This window comes from Euwallacea fornicatus, chromosome 21 (assembly GCF_040115645.1).
Source record: "Euwallacea fornicatus isolate EFF26 chromosome 21, ASM4011564v1, whole genome shotgun sequence".
Taxonomy (NCBI): domain Eukaryota; kingdom Metazoa; phylum Arthropoda; class Insecta; order Coleoptera; family Curculionidae; genus Euwallacea; species Euwallacea fornicatus.
Window position 1 is genome coordinate 1,669,092 of NC_089561.1, and position 12,815 is coordinate 1,681,906.

General features: G+C 40.0%; 1 protein-coding gene and 1 long non-coding RNA gene across 7 annotated transcripts in view; one reads left to right on the forward strand and one right to left on the reverse strand.

The window, feature by feature from the left end:
• Abd-B (Abdominal B) overlaps positions 1-5,140 on the reverse strand; it is a 66,585-nt gene extending 61,445 nt beyond the window's left edge. For 4 of the 6 annotated variants that reach the window (XM_066294383.1, XM_066294386.1, XM_066294388.1 and 1 more), the window contains exon 1: positions 584-736. The gene's annotated coding sequence lies outside the window, so the exon portion shown is untranslated. Of the gene's footprint in view, positions 1-583; positions 737-5,054 lie in introns of those variants that run through there. The other 2 variants (XM_066294380.1, XM_066294385.1) reach the window with 2 other exon arrangements.
• A 5,087-nt stretch (positions 5,141-10,227) lies between these two features.
• LOC136345968 (uncharacterized) lies at positions 10,228-11,888 on the forward strand. The gene is made up of 3 exons (XR_010733229.1): positions 10,228-10,378; positions 10,917-11,322; positions 11,520-11,888. It is a non-coding gene; the product is annotated as an uncharacterized lncRNA (long non-coding RNA).
• Positions 11,889-12,815: the final 927 nt, after the last annotated feature.

Genomic DNA, 12,815 nt, shown 5'->3' on the forward strand with positions numbered 1-12,815 from the left:
TCTTCATGGAATTTATGTTGCTAGCAAAATTATCAGTAATTTGAAAAACCGGGCCTTACAGAAAAAGAGATTAAGGGCTGCCATATCTACATCATGGGAAAGGTAGTCTTAAGCGACAAGTAAAACTGAGGAGGAGTTCTTATAGAGTAATTAGTACTAAGGAGTGAGCTCACACGTTGGTGCATTAAAATAGATGTTTATTAAAATAAAAATTAATTATAGGCCTTTAATGTACCATATAGTTGCAAGCACCGCTTACTGTATTCGGACATGTAACTGGCTTAAAATGAATGTTCTGTGGGGGGTTTAGTTTCTCGAATTCTAAAGATTTCGACGGAAACGAGGACGTTGGTCAATATTCGTATCACTTCCATCTTTTTGGCATAGTTACGTTATCGCCCCTTAAATGGATTGGCAGGAAGTGACCCACCCTTACACATCATGATTCAAGTTCTGACACTCGATATTATCAATTCCAGGAAAAAATCAGTTTAAGTAATTAACAAAATTTACTATATACATATTTTTGACCTGCTGAATTCTTACAAGTAAAATTTTAAAAAGTCCAAAACGAAAAACTTACTATACGGAAATTTCTACAATTCCCGCCGCTCCCTGATGCGACGCTCGATCTGCCTCAAGCCTCACTCACAACTCAAAATTCAACCTCACGCACATTTACCTGGATCTGAAGCAAAGAAAACGGTTCGTCTGTTTTCCCGAAAACCGCTTTTCGAAAGCTACAGCTAACACGAAATGGTTTTCACAATCATCAAAGTTTGTCGCTGTAGAGGTTCAGCGACAAGGCGCCTGCGCTCTGTTGGAAAGCGCACACATGGAAAGAGCAAATGCTGAAAGAGACCGAAGGCATGCGCTCGCATCATGCTCTTATTCTTTTCGACATATGGGAAAGCTGTGTCTGTTCCGTTTCTTTAAGGAGAGCGGCCATTAAAGCCCCGCACACGTGAGCTTTAATGCCCACTTGCCGGGGAATGAGATACATTTTCATTCTGGGTTAATTTACTATGAATACCGAAGAATAATCTTTACGAATTATCATAGAAAAATTCACCGTGTGGTCCCCGTGCGACCCAATTCGTCCTAATTTCCTTAACAAAAAACCTTTCACATCTCAGCTCATTTGAATACATCTCACCTTTTTCTTTTTACAAAAACACCATTATTTGGCCAAGCACTTAGCGAAGATGAAGATAAATTTCAAGACAGATTTACCTTCAGATAGGCTCTTCGCATTCATCGAGATCAAGTTAAGTTTCGACATATTTTTGTACAGAAGTGGCGTTGGAGAAGAGTCACCGTGATAATTTCTCTTGTAAACAGTGGGTACTTAACAGAGGAGGTATTGTGAGGATGATGATAGAGCCTTCGTTTTTGAATATTATGCGTCATTGCCGGGCGTATTTTCAATAATAAAATGATACAAATTTGTCATCTTACGCGACAAAATTTTTCTAAAAACTCCCTTCGCTACAAGGTGCTCCTTTCTACCGTTTAAGCAGGGAGATCTCGGCTATTTTTAATTAGGAGGAAATTAGGGCAAGCTTGCCTCATTAGCAGCTGAGTAGATACCGTTCTTAAACTTGGCAAATTTGGATTAATTTCAGAAATCTTTGAAAAAAAAATTGAAAAATTCAAGACTAAAGTTTGCACAAACTTTGACTTCATGTTTTGAAAATCGGTCATATGAAAAAAGAGATGTTGCAAATTCGTATGCGTGGCCCTATAGGGCGCATCGAGCTGGTTATTTCGGGCTATTTCTTTAAAATTATTTCTGAACGAATTTGTGAGATATCGCCGTGTAAAGTTTGAAAATTGGTGAAAAGCAAGTACTTTTTTCATTGGGAAATTTCCAGGAACATGCCGAAATTTTCGAGGTATTGTTTTTTGGTTTAATGTTTGAATCCCAGATACCTCAACTGCGGCCCTGGTGCGTGGAAAATGCATTTTTAAAGAGCTTCATTTTGCATTACTTCCAAAATTTCAAAAACATGTATTCCCCCCCCCCCCCCCGTCCTGTGATTCTGAACCCCACAAACCAAAAAAAGACGGTGCAATCTCGTTTATGCCGACTGGTAGAGCACCTAAAGGCAACTAAGTCGAATGATTTTTTAAGGCGATTGCTCCACTAGTTCCCGAGATACTAGCGTTAAAAACTTGTAAATTGGCAAAAAGTAGATGTTTAGAAATGTTCAGGAAAGTGTTTGGACACAAGTCAAATAGAACTTACAAGTGCTCAGATTTTTGCGGCTCTGCGTCTCAAAAATCGACTAAATTGGTTATGGAAATGAGTTTGTCGGGCGGAACCCTCAAGTGTGCACATATGATCTCGAAAAATGCAGAAATTTCCAGAAAGTCCCGCAAAGAATCTCAAAAACACATAGAGATAAATATATGAATACATACACTCCTTAATTTCAAGTGTCCGAAACTGAGCGTGTCCCAATCTTAAATTTCAAGACACAGGGTGTAACGTATCACCATGGAGACATTTCAGGGAACAATAGTACTCAACGATATAATTAAAAAAAATGGCCATAGGCCCAGAGCGAAAAACGCATCATTTTCGATTTACAGGGTGCCAACAAACTCCCCTGAAATATCTCTATGATGATATTTTACATGCTTTATCTCAATTCGTAGAAAAAGAGCATTCATTGTGCGGCATTGGGTTTTCCACTGCAAACCAGAAAATATATCGCTTTTCAAACATTCACACGCAATTTCTCAATGAAGCAATAATATTGCAAACATAAAGTTAATGTATAAACGGAGATTTCAAATGAGGAACACCCTTGTGTAAACCAATCCCAAAATGTGTTTGGTCTTTGTTTACATTGGCTCAGTTAGTTTAAATAGAATCGAGAAAATCAACAGAAAAAGTGAAAAGCAAACAAACCCGTCTTATGGTGTTAATTTTCAAAATTTTTGTTAGAGATCCACATGGAAATAAGAAATCAGCCCCGCTGTTTTAATCATCGTAAATCAATCGTGACCATTTTTAAGTGGATTGGACAGTAAAAAGGGCCGTTTTTAGTGCGGGGCCCTACGCCGGTTCACACCCTGTGCCTTACATATTTAAGGTTAAAAGGAAGAGGCACTAAAATTCACATTACGGGCTTTTAAGTAACCATAACGGAAATTCATGGCTGCCATATTCCATTAAAGCATAATTTCGTTAAAAGCGTAAAACCAAAATCTTGTGGCTACTTTAGAGCTGCTCACTGAAGTAAAGACGAACCTAATGCCCTTTATGAGAGTTAAGTCGTACTCAATAGGGCAGTTTTTAATATCTTATTCCTGATAAATCCTCTTGAAGGACCCTGCAAATGGCGCATCTGTTTCATCTAGCTTAGTACTTCTCCGAGGGCTTTAATTTACGATCCAGGTTGGTAAGAACCGCTTTTGAATAATAAATTTAACATACTTTACGCCCTTCAGTTAGTTGTAAATCATGGCGCATTATTAATGTTCTTCTGGCGTAAGTTATTATCGTGGTGGGATTTTATGTTATCGTAGGTATTTAAATGACGAGGTAGAGCGTAGACAACACCCCACTTGTGGCAGTAGTAATTGGACCTTGTAATTCGGAAATCTCCCAACCGATCCTTGAATTAACTATCATAAAAAAAAACAATTACCCATACGAATCATCCCCTAATCGTACTCTTTGTTTTTGTTTTAGCACCCCATTGATGATGCCTCATGAAGGGGCAGTCGCCATGGAAACCGACATAAATGCCCTTAAGACAACAGCACTCAATCCTTCGGAGCTACACATGCACGCAGCCGAAATGTGCATCGACGCCGAGCGAGAAGAGTCAATTCATAAAAGCCGGGACGTGAGCGGGAAACAAAATCGATAGAAGAACTGTGTTTTGATTGGCCAGGGCCAAGGACAGCTGTCAAAGTGATCTACGAGGGCTGCATGGCTGAAATTCCTAAGGGTGGGGGGATGATGTAGGGTTACACGAGGAAAATGGCCCTTTGATTAAGGTTGGAATTTATAGTGTTGCTGCATTACAAGAATGGGAAATACGCTGGATAAAAGTTCGGATAAGGTTGGGCGCCAGAGTGCCGAGGAGCTAAAACAAATTTGCCTTAAACCTCCAGATATATCTGTTAGATTCGTTCGGACTAGAGGTACTAGCCCATGGGGTTAGTGTGCAGGCTGAAACTTGATTCGAATCGCAAAAATTCATGTAAATCTTAAGCTTCTTCTGACCAAGACGGAAAAAGACCAGATTAAACAGACAGACAATTTCACCTTTGCACCGCTGGGGGCGAGAATTTGGGGTTGGATGGATGGTACGATAGGGGCTTGATTATGATGTGCTTGCGTCTTCACTAATAACAAAGTTATGGGCCTTCAAAATGGAAATGAATTTTCTCTAGTGCTTAGCCGTGCATTGATCCACAAACCCCACATTTCACAAAATCACATATGAATAGAAAGCTGACATCATTTAGGAGTCACAGGCCTAAATTGAAGATTAATTTTCTGTTAAAGGGGAAGAAAGACATTTTCGGACAAAGTCGATGCTCGCTAGACTAATTTCTTAGGTGTCATTGATTGTGACCGTGAGAATTTTTTATCTAGAATTTTTTTTAGGAATATTTTTCAGTTATTAAACGTCAACAACTCGAGAACGGTAAGAGCAGTAAATTTGGTTGCGGCACCAATCTAAAAGGGAAAAAAGTATGCATATTTTCCTTTATTAGACCAGGCGCTGCTGCCTGCAATCCTGAAAATAAAAAAGAAAACTTTTTTTTTATATTTTTTGAAATTTAGAGTGTCAATACCTCTCTAACTAGTGAAGCAACTGCCATAAAAATGGTATTAAAGGGTCCTAAATAGATATACGCCAAAAATATGTCTCTATCTTTCATGGTTTTTGCGATTCTAACGGTGAAAGCCTACCTCGTTTCACAATTTCAGTGAATACTTTAAAAGATCCACTGCTACATGACTCTTCTGCATGACTCGTTTACCTTTGAAAAACTCAGCAAATTTGCTAGCGTTCCTACATACTCACCAGAAGCCCAATAATTCGTCCATTTGCACCTCGCCCCCATCGTTCCTCCCCTCCAAGCAACTATAAACAATTATGGTTTAACCAAACAGCATCACATGTCCCATAAACTGTTCCATTTTCTAACTCAAAGTTCGGAAAATTTCGAACACTCTGTTAAAAACATGCCGATAGTTTAATTTGATAAACTGTTAGAAACACTAATGTATACACTCATCGCTTATTCGTCGTTGGAATAAACACTAATCGAAGGTTGGGAAAATGGTACCACTGTAGCTATGGCGGCTTATCAAAGAACCGTCGTTGTTCTTTATGGTTACATGTGTAAATGTTCAAAAGCGGGTAAAGGAAAGTCTTTATGCTGAAGCCCGCCACATGTGACTGAGCTAAGCATCATTCTTACTGACACTAGTGTGTTTATCAACAGATACGGGGGGAATGTGAGATAGTCTTATCCAGAAGAAGCTTCATGGAAGGAGCCAAATTTTGGCAGCTTTCAAAGTGACTTAAGCGTGTTCTGGATGGACTTCAAACGATTTCCTTAATTTCCTTCAAACTCCTCTATGGGAGTCCAAGCAAGGCGCCCTCATAAGATCCCCTCGCGCAAGGGGTCTTCTTGAGTATCGAGAGAGGTCGGTAAGTCGATTCATTGTTTTGAAGTTCAGGTACTCTAAAAGCAATTTTTTGGAGAGGGGAATAAGATTATTCTTCTTATATCCCCTGTATAACTCAAAGACTCATACATTAACAAAAAAAGGTTTCATCATAGGGAATTTCGTAAGCAAGTGTTAATTTCTTATGCCAACCATTCGGTTCTTTTTCGGCGAAGCCTGTTTATCCCCAAAGAGATTCTCGTCTTGTTCGTATAATTTGTCTGTAGAAAGGTCAGAGACGTCTTTTTAAGGCAACACATTCAATGAATACTACGTGACGTTGTTTGAGTCGGGTGGGTTGTTGAATTATTTATTTGTGCTTTGTTTCATGTAGTCATTGAGAGAACAGTCTGCGTTTGTTGGTTCGGTCTGTATAACCAAACAATGAAGAAATTACATTCATTGGAAACACGGGAGATTGGCCGAAAGGCACAAAGAGAATCGGTCATCCCTCCCCAGTTGTTTGTTCGATGGAGCCTCCAAAGGTTCACACAGCGCTAAAGAAGAATTAGCAAAAAAAAATCATTTCAATCCAGGAAAATTGTCGTGCAGAAAATGGTGTTCTACCCTGTGTTCGCTGCAGTTGCAGGAACGACACGAGACAGATTCGTTTCGACGCTTTTCCCATGAGCGTGCGGTAAAACCGTTTTACCGCACGCAGCAAAACATCTTGACAAAAATCTTAAGCGTCGTTTCGAAGCATTCTCGTTCGCTTTCTGGCCATCGCTGACCAAACTAGGCCAACTCTTACAAACCCATATCGACCACAAATCAAGAAGGGTTTTAAGGAAAAAAACACTGAAACGAAACTGAAAGTTTCGCACAATCATAAAACCGAATAAGATTTGAATACCCGAAGGCTGTAAAAATAACCCTAACAAAGGGTTGTTTGCCGCAAAAGGGTTGCAAACTACTGTTTCGGACCTTTGTTTAGAAACGACAACTGGGGTCTGTTTGTTCGTCACCTTGGGGTGGGTCGTAAAATTAACTTCCGTGTATAGAAGAAAACATTGCACTGCTTCAATGTGCCCTTTGAGGGCTCTGTATGAGCCACGGATGTGAGGATGACAGGTGCCCCGTCATACACGTGTACAGCGCTAAAAACAAAGAGACCCAACTACCGATGGGCCGTTCTCAGAAGATAACCGACAACCGGGGCTTGTTTACTCATAACGGCTCGGTTTGTTTTAACAGAACACTTGGCGCAAATACCTTTTGGAAATTAAATTGTAAACAAACGTTAAAAATAATTTTGTTAGCCAGAGCAAATTTACCCACTAACACGTTTGAAATGAGATTTATGTACTCTTCTTAACAAGTGCCGTTTAAGGATTCAGTGCCACTCATCAAATACGAGGGAAATTCGATAACTAACGAGCCAAATTAATACAGCTCCAAAACTATTTATTCAATCCCCGTAAAATTTTGATTACTCCCAACACAACCCCCCCAACACTCGCTCCGTCGCTCCTCCAACATTCTAACGCCCCTGACATGAAATTCTTTTGGTCGCTCACGGGGCCACACCTGCACCTGAATCTGGACTTCTTCGTTGGAGTAGAATTTTTTCCGACGTAGAGCCTCCTCAAGAGGGCCAAACGTATGGAAGTCTAAAGGGGCAAGGTCCGGGCTGCGAGGAGGCTGCGGAAGAAACTACCAGCCCAGTTTTTGAATACATTCTTGAGTTATCTATGTCGCGTGCGGACGCGAAGCAAAATCACATCTTTTGTCCAAGGTGCACGATGTTTACTGCAAGTGTAATATCGACCGGTGATTATTCGTCGATCTTCGAAAAAATCGCATAAAATAGGACCTTGCAAGCCCCAGAAAAGTGTAAGCATCACTTTACCCGCTGATAGCTGCACCTTAAATTTTTTCTTGGACTTGTGTGTTTCCACTCAAAGCTTTGTTTCTTTGACTTCGTAGTGATGGACATAGCCACGGCCCATCACTAGTTACAAAAAGCCTCTTTCTCGGTCAAACATTGGACTTTGCCCTTGTAAAGGTTCGAACGGTTTAAACAATTGTTCCCACACACTTTTAACATCCTTAAATGAATTTCACTAGCTTCGACACCTTCCACGAGTAAAATTCAATCCGACTTGAGGTCATGAACTGACTGATTTATAGGTTATTTTTCCAAAATTTCATTGATCAGCTGATCAGAGGTATCTCGTAGCCCCAAAATTTTTGTGCCGATTCACGAAACCGTTTTTTTTTAGCTATATCCATTTGCCCCGGTACTTAATGAACGACCCTCGTATTTGTCGCGGCCGAAACCGACCTCTGATGGTAGATGCCAGTTTGAGATAAAATTTATAGGCAGTAGATGTTTTTTCGTTTTCGAGATATACAACCTGCTGTAGCACAATATAAGCCCGAAAGACGCAGTAAATCTGGTCTCGTCGTAAATGTCATCAGCTTTTCCCCTTTTTGTCCCCCATACAGAAAACGCTGAGTAAAATGTCAGATCGAATGAAATACCCATGCATCCTGCTGATATGGATATTAAACCAGTCCCACATTTAGTAGGGGGCCCCGCTTCATTTATTTAATACGGCCGTATATTTTTCGGCGCGACACTTTAGAATCTAATTAAAAAAAAACTCCTCCCCCGCAGCCCTAAAACTCGGGGCGCTTTTAGTCCAATTCCACCTCTGCTTAATATTCGGCGAGAATTATTTTATTTATGATTTCCTATTTGAAAAAAAACTGGAACATGTTCGGGGGGAAAGCACATGCTGAGTGCCCTTTTACAGCCCTGTATAACGGGGCGATGCCGTTATGGAGAGAAATTTAAAATTGCTGATATAAACATATATTTTATATTTTATTGGCACTCAGTTTTTTACGAGGGCCCTAAAATGCTCTTCCATTTATCTAGAAATCCCATTTAACCGGACCAGGGAAATAGAGTTTGGCCTGGAGTTGTTCCAGGAAATTGCCAGCAATAAAATCCTGGAGGTTTTATTTTCCAGGATTTCTTAATTATTGCCCTGAGGCTTAGAAGCGCGGAATCTAATCTCTTTAAAGGGTTTTAGACGCATTTGAGCGGGCGATCATCATCCATCATCAATTCAAGAGTTTTTAACTGAAAATATCTTATTTTACAACCCCTTAGGTGACGTTTATTGCGGAGGATAATACATGATTTATTACATACTTTTGCTTTTTTGTAGGGTTAGCGCGTACTATACAGTACGTTGGAATGGCTCGAACCTTTACCATGTACGGGGTGTTCCAACTGGATCCGTCACAACTGATTTCAAAATGAAAAATAAACTGTTTGAAAGATACGTTAAAATCCAATGCAAATTCAAGCCTTCCGGACCTAGATTCAGTCATCCGGAGTGAATTTGTGGAGTTCAAATAGTCAATACGAACGAGAAGCGAGACCTGAAAAATATCGTAATTTTCCTGAAAATGTTTTCGGACTTTTTTTTGAAAATTTTCAAACGACCATTTTTGAAATTTTGCGCGTTAATATCTCATTAATTGGTGTCTCCCAGAAAGCTTAAACTACGAACCTGCAAAGAGAAGGTCGTAATGTCCCGTTATGCGAGGTTGCTTTCCTTAGAGATTTTTAAAACACTTTTAAAATAATTATTCTTCAAATAGCGTTGTCACCTCTTCTAAACCTCCTGATTAAGTGAGGCACGCAATCGATATAAGTTATAAACAGCTGCGCGAAAATTTACCAATTTTCCCGTATATTTTCAGAGGGGAGGGACTTCCTGCCACTTTTAAAATTTTCAGCGTTTATATCTCGGGAATGCTCGCAGCAATTGCCTTAATAAAAAACTGAAGATAACTCGAGTTAATCGTTGATAGCCTCGGTGAGCTCTAAAAATCTGCATAAACCGAGTTATAATATCTTTTAATTTTCCAGATACGGGAAATTTTGGTGCATATTTTCGCAATTTAAAAATGGCATTGGCAGGTCTCCAAAATTTAAATATTTGAGATATTTAGAGTCAATATGGGGTCCACATCAGTCTGTTTTCTGATCACCCTGACTATCTCCAGAAGAAAGGCGCTTTTCGCTTCGCGTTGAATTTTGAATGCACATATTTCGGTAATTCTTCAAAGCTTTTGAAAAACGAAAAGTCTATTGAGTAAACAGACAGCTGGGATTAAGAAATAGCCACAATTAACGCACACAACAGACGTTGCTCATTCTTAATTTTTTTCTCATTAAAACAGCCTGAATTCGGATTTCAGTTTTTATAGCATCCCATTTTTCAATCTTCCAGATTAATCGTCTGGAAAACACAACGCTTTCCCAAAGCGAAGCGCTACAGCGGAGCCTGGATCCCCCAGATCAGGTAACTTTTATCTCCAGCCATAACTCCAGCCAAGTAATCAGTGTGCATTTAGCGGAAAATACTTAGGAAAATTCAAATACCTCCCTAGTGAGCAGTAGGTGGAAATTTATTTTTTATTTTTTTGCAGACCTGATTCAGGGGCGGGCGAGCTGGGGCGGAGGACTTTCCCGTTCGACGGTTTTCCTCGGGGTGGGAAAGACGGTGATTTAAAATTTAGCCTGCTTGCTGAGACCGGCCCTGCCAGCAAGCCAAAAAAATCCTAACTAGCGATCAATCCACTGCATCCCCTGATGTTACTCAAAGCATTAGCTTGCAATGACGTCGAGGGAGATCATTTTCGGCCATTGCTGTAAGTCTCGTTGTACTCATTTTTAAATGTTTTTTTTTTTTAATAAAAGACATTTAACGGGCTTAAGTGTAGTCTAACATGACGTAGATCTCTCCCTAAAAATTATGGAAAATTTTTATGTAACATGTTTGAGAAATTTCAAAGACAACCGAAACGTCCGCGTGTGAAAAAAGGCAAAAAAAGCGGGGGCTTTTTTAAATAAACCATTTCCTCACAGGTGGATAGGTCGCAATGGACCGATAACGTGGCACGCGATATCACCAGACCTAAATCCATGCGATTTTTTTCCTTACGGTTGTATGCGAGGTTTGGTGTTTACGACTGAACATAACACAGTGGCAGAGCTGCGTGAACGGATAGGAAACGCCACTAAAACTTTTATACTCACAGTTTTCAATTTATTTTTTTTACATTGCGAAAAAATGTTACACAAAGATTTTGCGTAATTTTTTGAGGTCTATGTCGTGTTATAAGGAAAGCTCCTATTTGAACTCACTCTGTATAGTGAATAATATAAAAAATCTAACCTTTTTTGTAGATAAACGATGAGTTTACCTTAAAGCACGCTACTGATATTTGATATGTCAACATGTTCGGGACGGTAACCGAATGCCACAATCTGAGCCCTTGTCGTATGTAGGATCAAAAAACTTTGGCAATATCCCTCGGGGGAGTTAAGGATCAATCCCAAAACTAAGGGAAAGATAATAAGGGCGATCTTAACTCAACTCTGCCGAATTTGGACGGTTCTAGCCTGTCGGTCTAAGAAGTAAAATCACCGAATTTCCAGCTTTAAAAATGGGATTCATATCGATTGATAAACTGAAAAACTGCACCTCATTAAATGCCAAAAGAGTGATGCAATATCTCGGGAATACGTGGCGAGCTTTGCTTACAAAAGTACTGCAAATTTCGTACTCCACGGGCATGTTTGGACCCAAAAGGTCGGTATACCTACACCTTTCATTTTTAAAATTCCTCCATTAATAAAACCATAGAAAAACCCAATTAACTCGCTGATGGTCCGCATATTGACATACCATAAACTTAAATAATTTACAATCCAGCACACACACACACACACACATCCTAAAAACGCTTTTAGCCTTATCTAATATAGACCGTCTCTGATCCTTTTCAGAAAGGCCGTCAGGAGGGGCCCCATGAAATACGATGACAGCTGAAAGCACCAAACGAGCCAGTCTTCGACTCGTATACAAAATCGGCCATGAGAAGAAGAAACATGGTAGACCATTGGGGAATGAAGAGAGAAGAGAGGAGATGCAGTGGCGGGTTATTGCTTGTACCGGGTGTTTCCGAAACTTGGGACGCAAATTTGAGGGCACATTGCTGGGGTCCAAAAAGGGGGAAAAAAACGTCGCATGCGTGGCCGGAGTGGCTTCATTTGCGAAATACCGGGCGTTGGAGTGGAAAAGGATTTTTCCTTTAGATAGTGACTGGGCAGCAATAATAGCATTTGGAATCTCTATTAGCCATTTAATAAAAATTTTCGCCGTTTAAAAGCAATCTTATGGCCTGCTTTTAGGTATATCAGGATTGATGCCGGCGCCTCAGGGACGCGCCGCGACGTCGGAATGTTACATGAAAATGATAACTCTCGGTATATTTTCGCAATTTTCACAAGTTCGTTCCAATTTCCACGTGACTGCCGACTTCCTTCGAAACCATCACGATTGTATTTTGCACACCCGATAATTCAGTAACGAAGCGATGCCGGCCGAAGACCCATAGGAATATTTTTTCCCGTTCGCCCCTAGGAATATCCGCTCCGCATATTTGGCAAACACCCTGTATCGACGTACCAAAATGAAGTCGAAAACGCCATTGTATGTGCATACATCTTTAGCACCTCATTAAACAAGGGGCCTAATATGATGGAAACTCGTTGCATAAATCACTTTAATGGCTGGAATTTGAGACAAAGTCTCCCTTTATGATATTTCCTGGGGTGGGATCTTGTAATCCGATTTGGCTTTTTATATCTTTTGTGCACGATGGTTTTCGTCTTTCATTGATTGTGTTCATGTGTGCGTAAAGGGAGTCGGTTTGAATGGAGATTTCTGAAGCAAATTTTCAATTGTGAAATACGACTTTTAAAATGTCTGTATTAGGGTCGTTAAACCGCTGAAAATCACGATTGTATTTTAGCTAGAGAGTCTTATTAAATGATAATTAAATGTATTTTTAACCTTACGTAATAAATCATGTAGTGTTAAGGGCATTCACATGTCCCATGTACCGTGAGCGTTCGCTCCATTATCGCTTGGCCAATAAAATTTTTATGGCCAGTTAATTTCTATACATTATTTATTCCGACTTAAAAAATTAACCAGTTATCTAATAAAATATCTCCGTTATACTTCCATCTACTTAAGTCACGGGGAGGGGGTGGTGCGGAAAGGAGCGAATGGTGTCG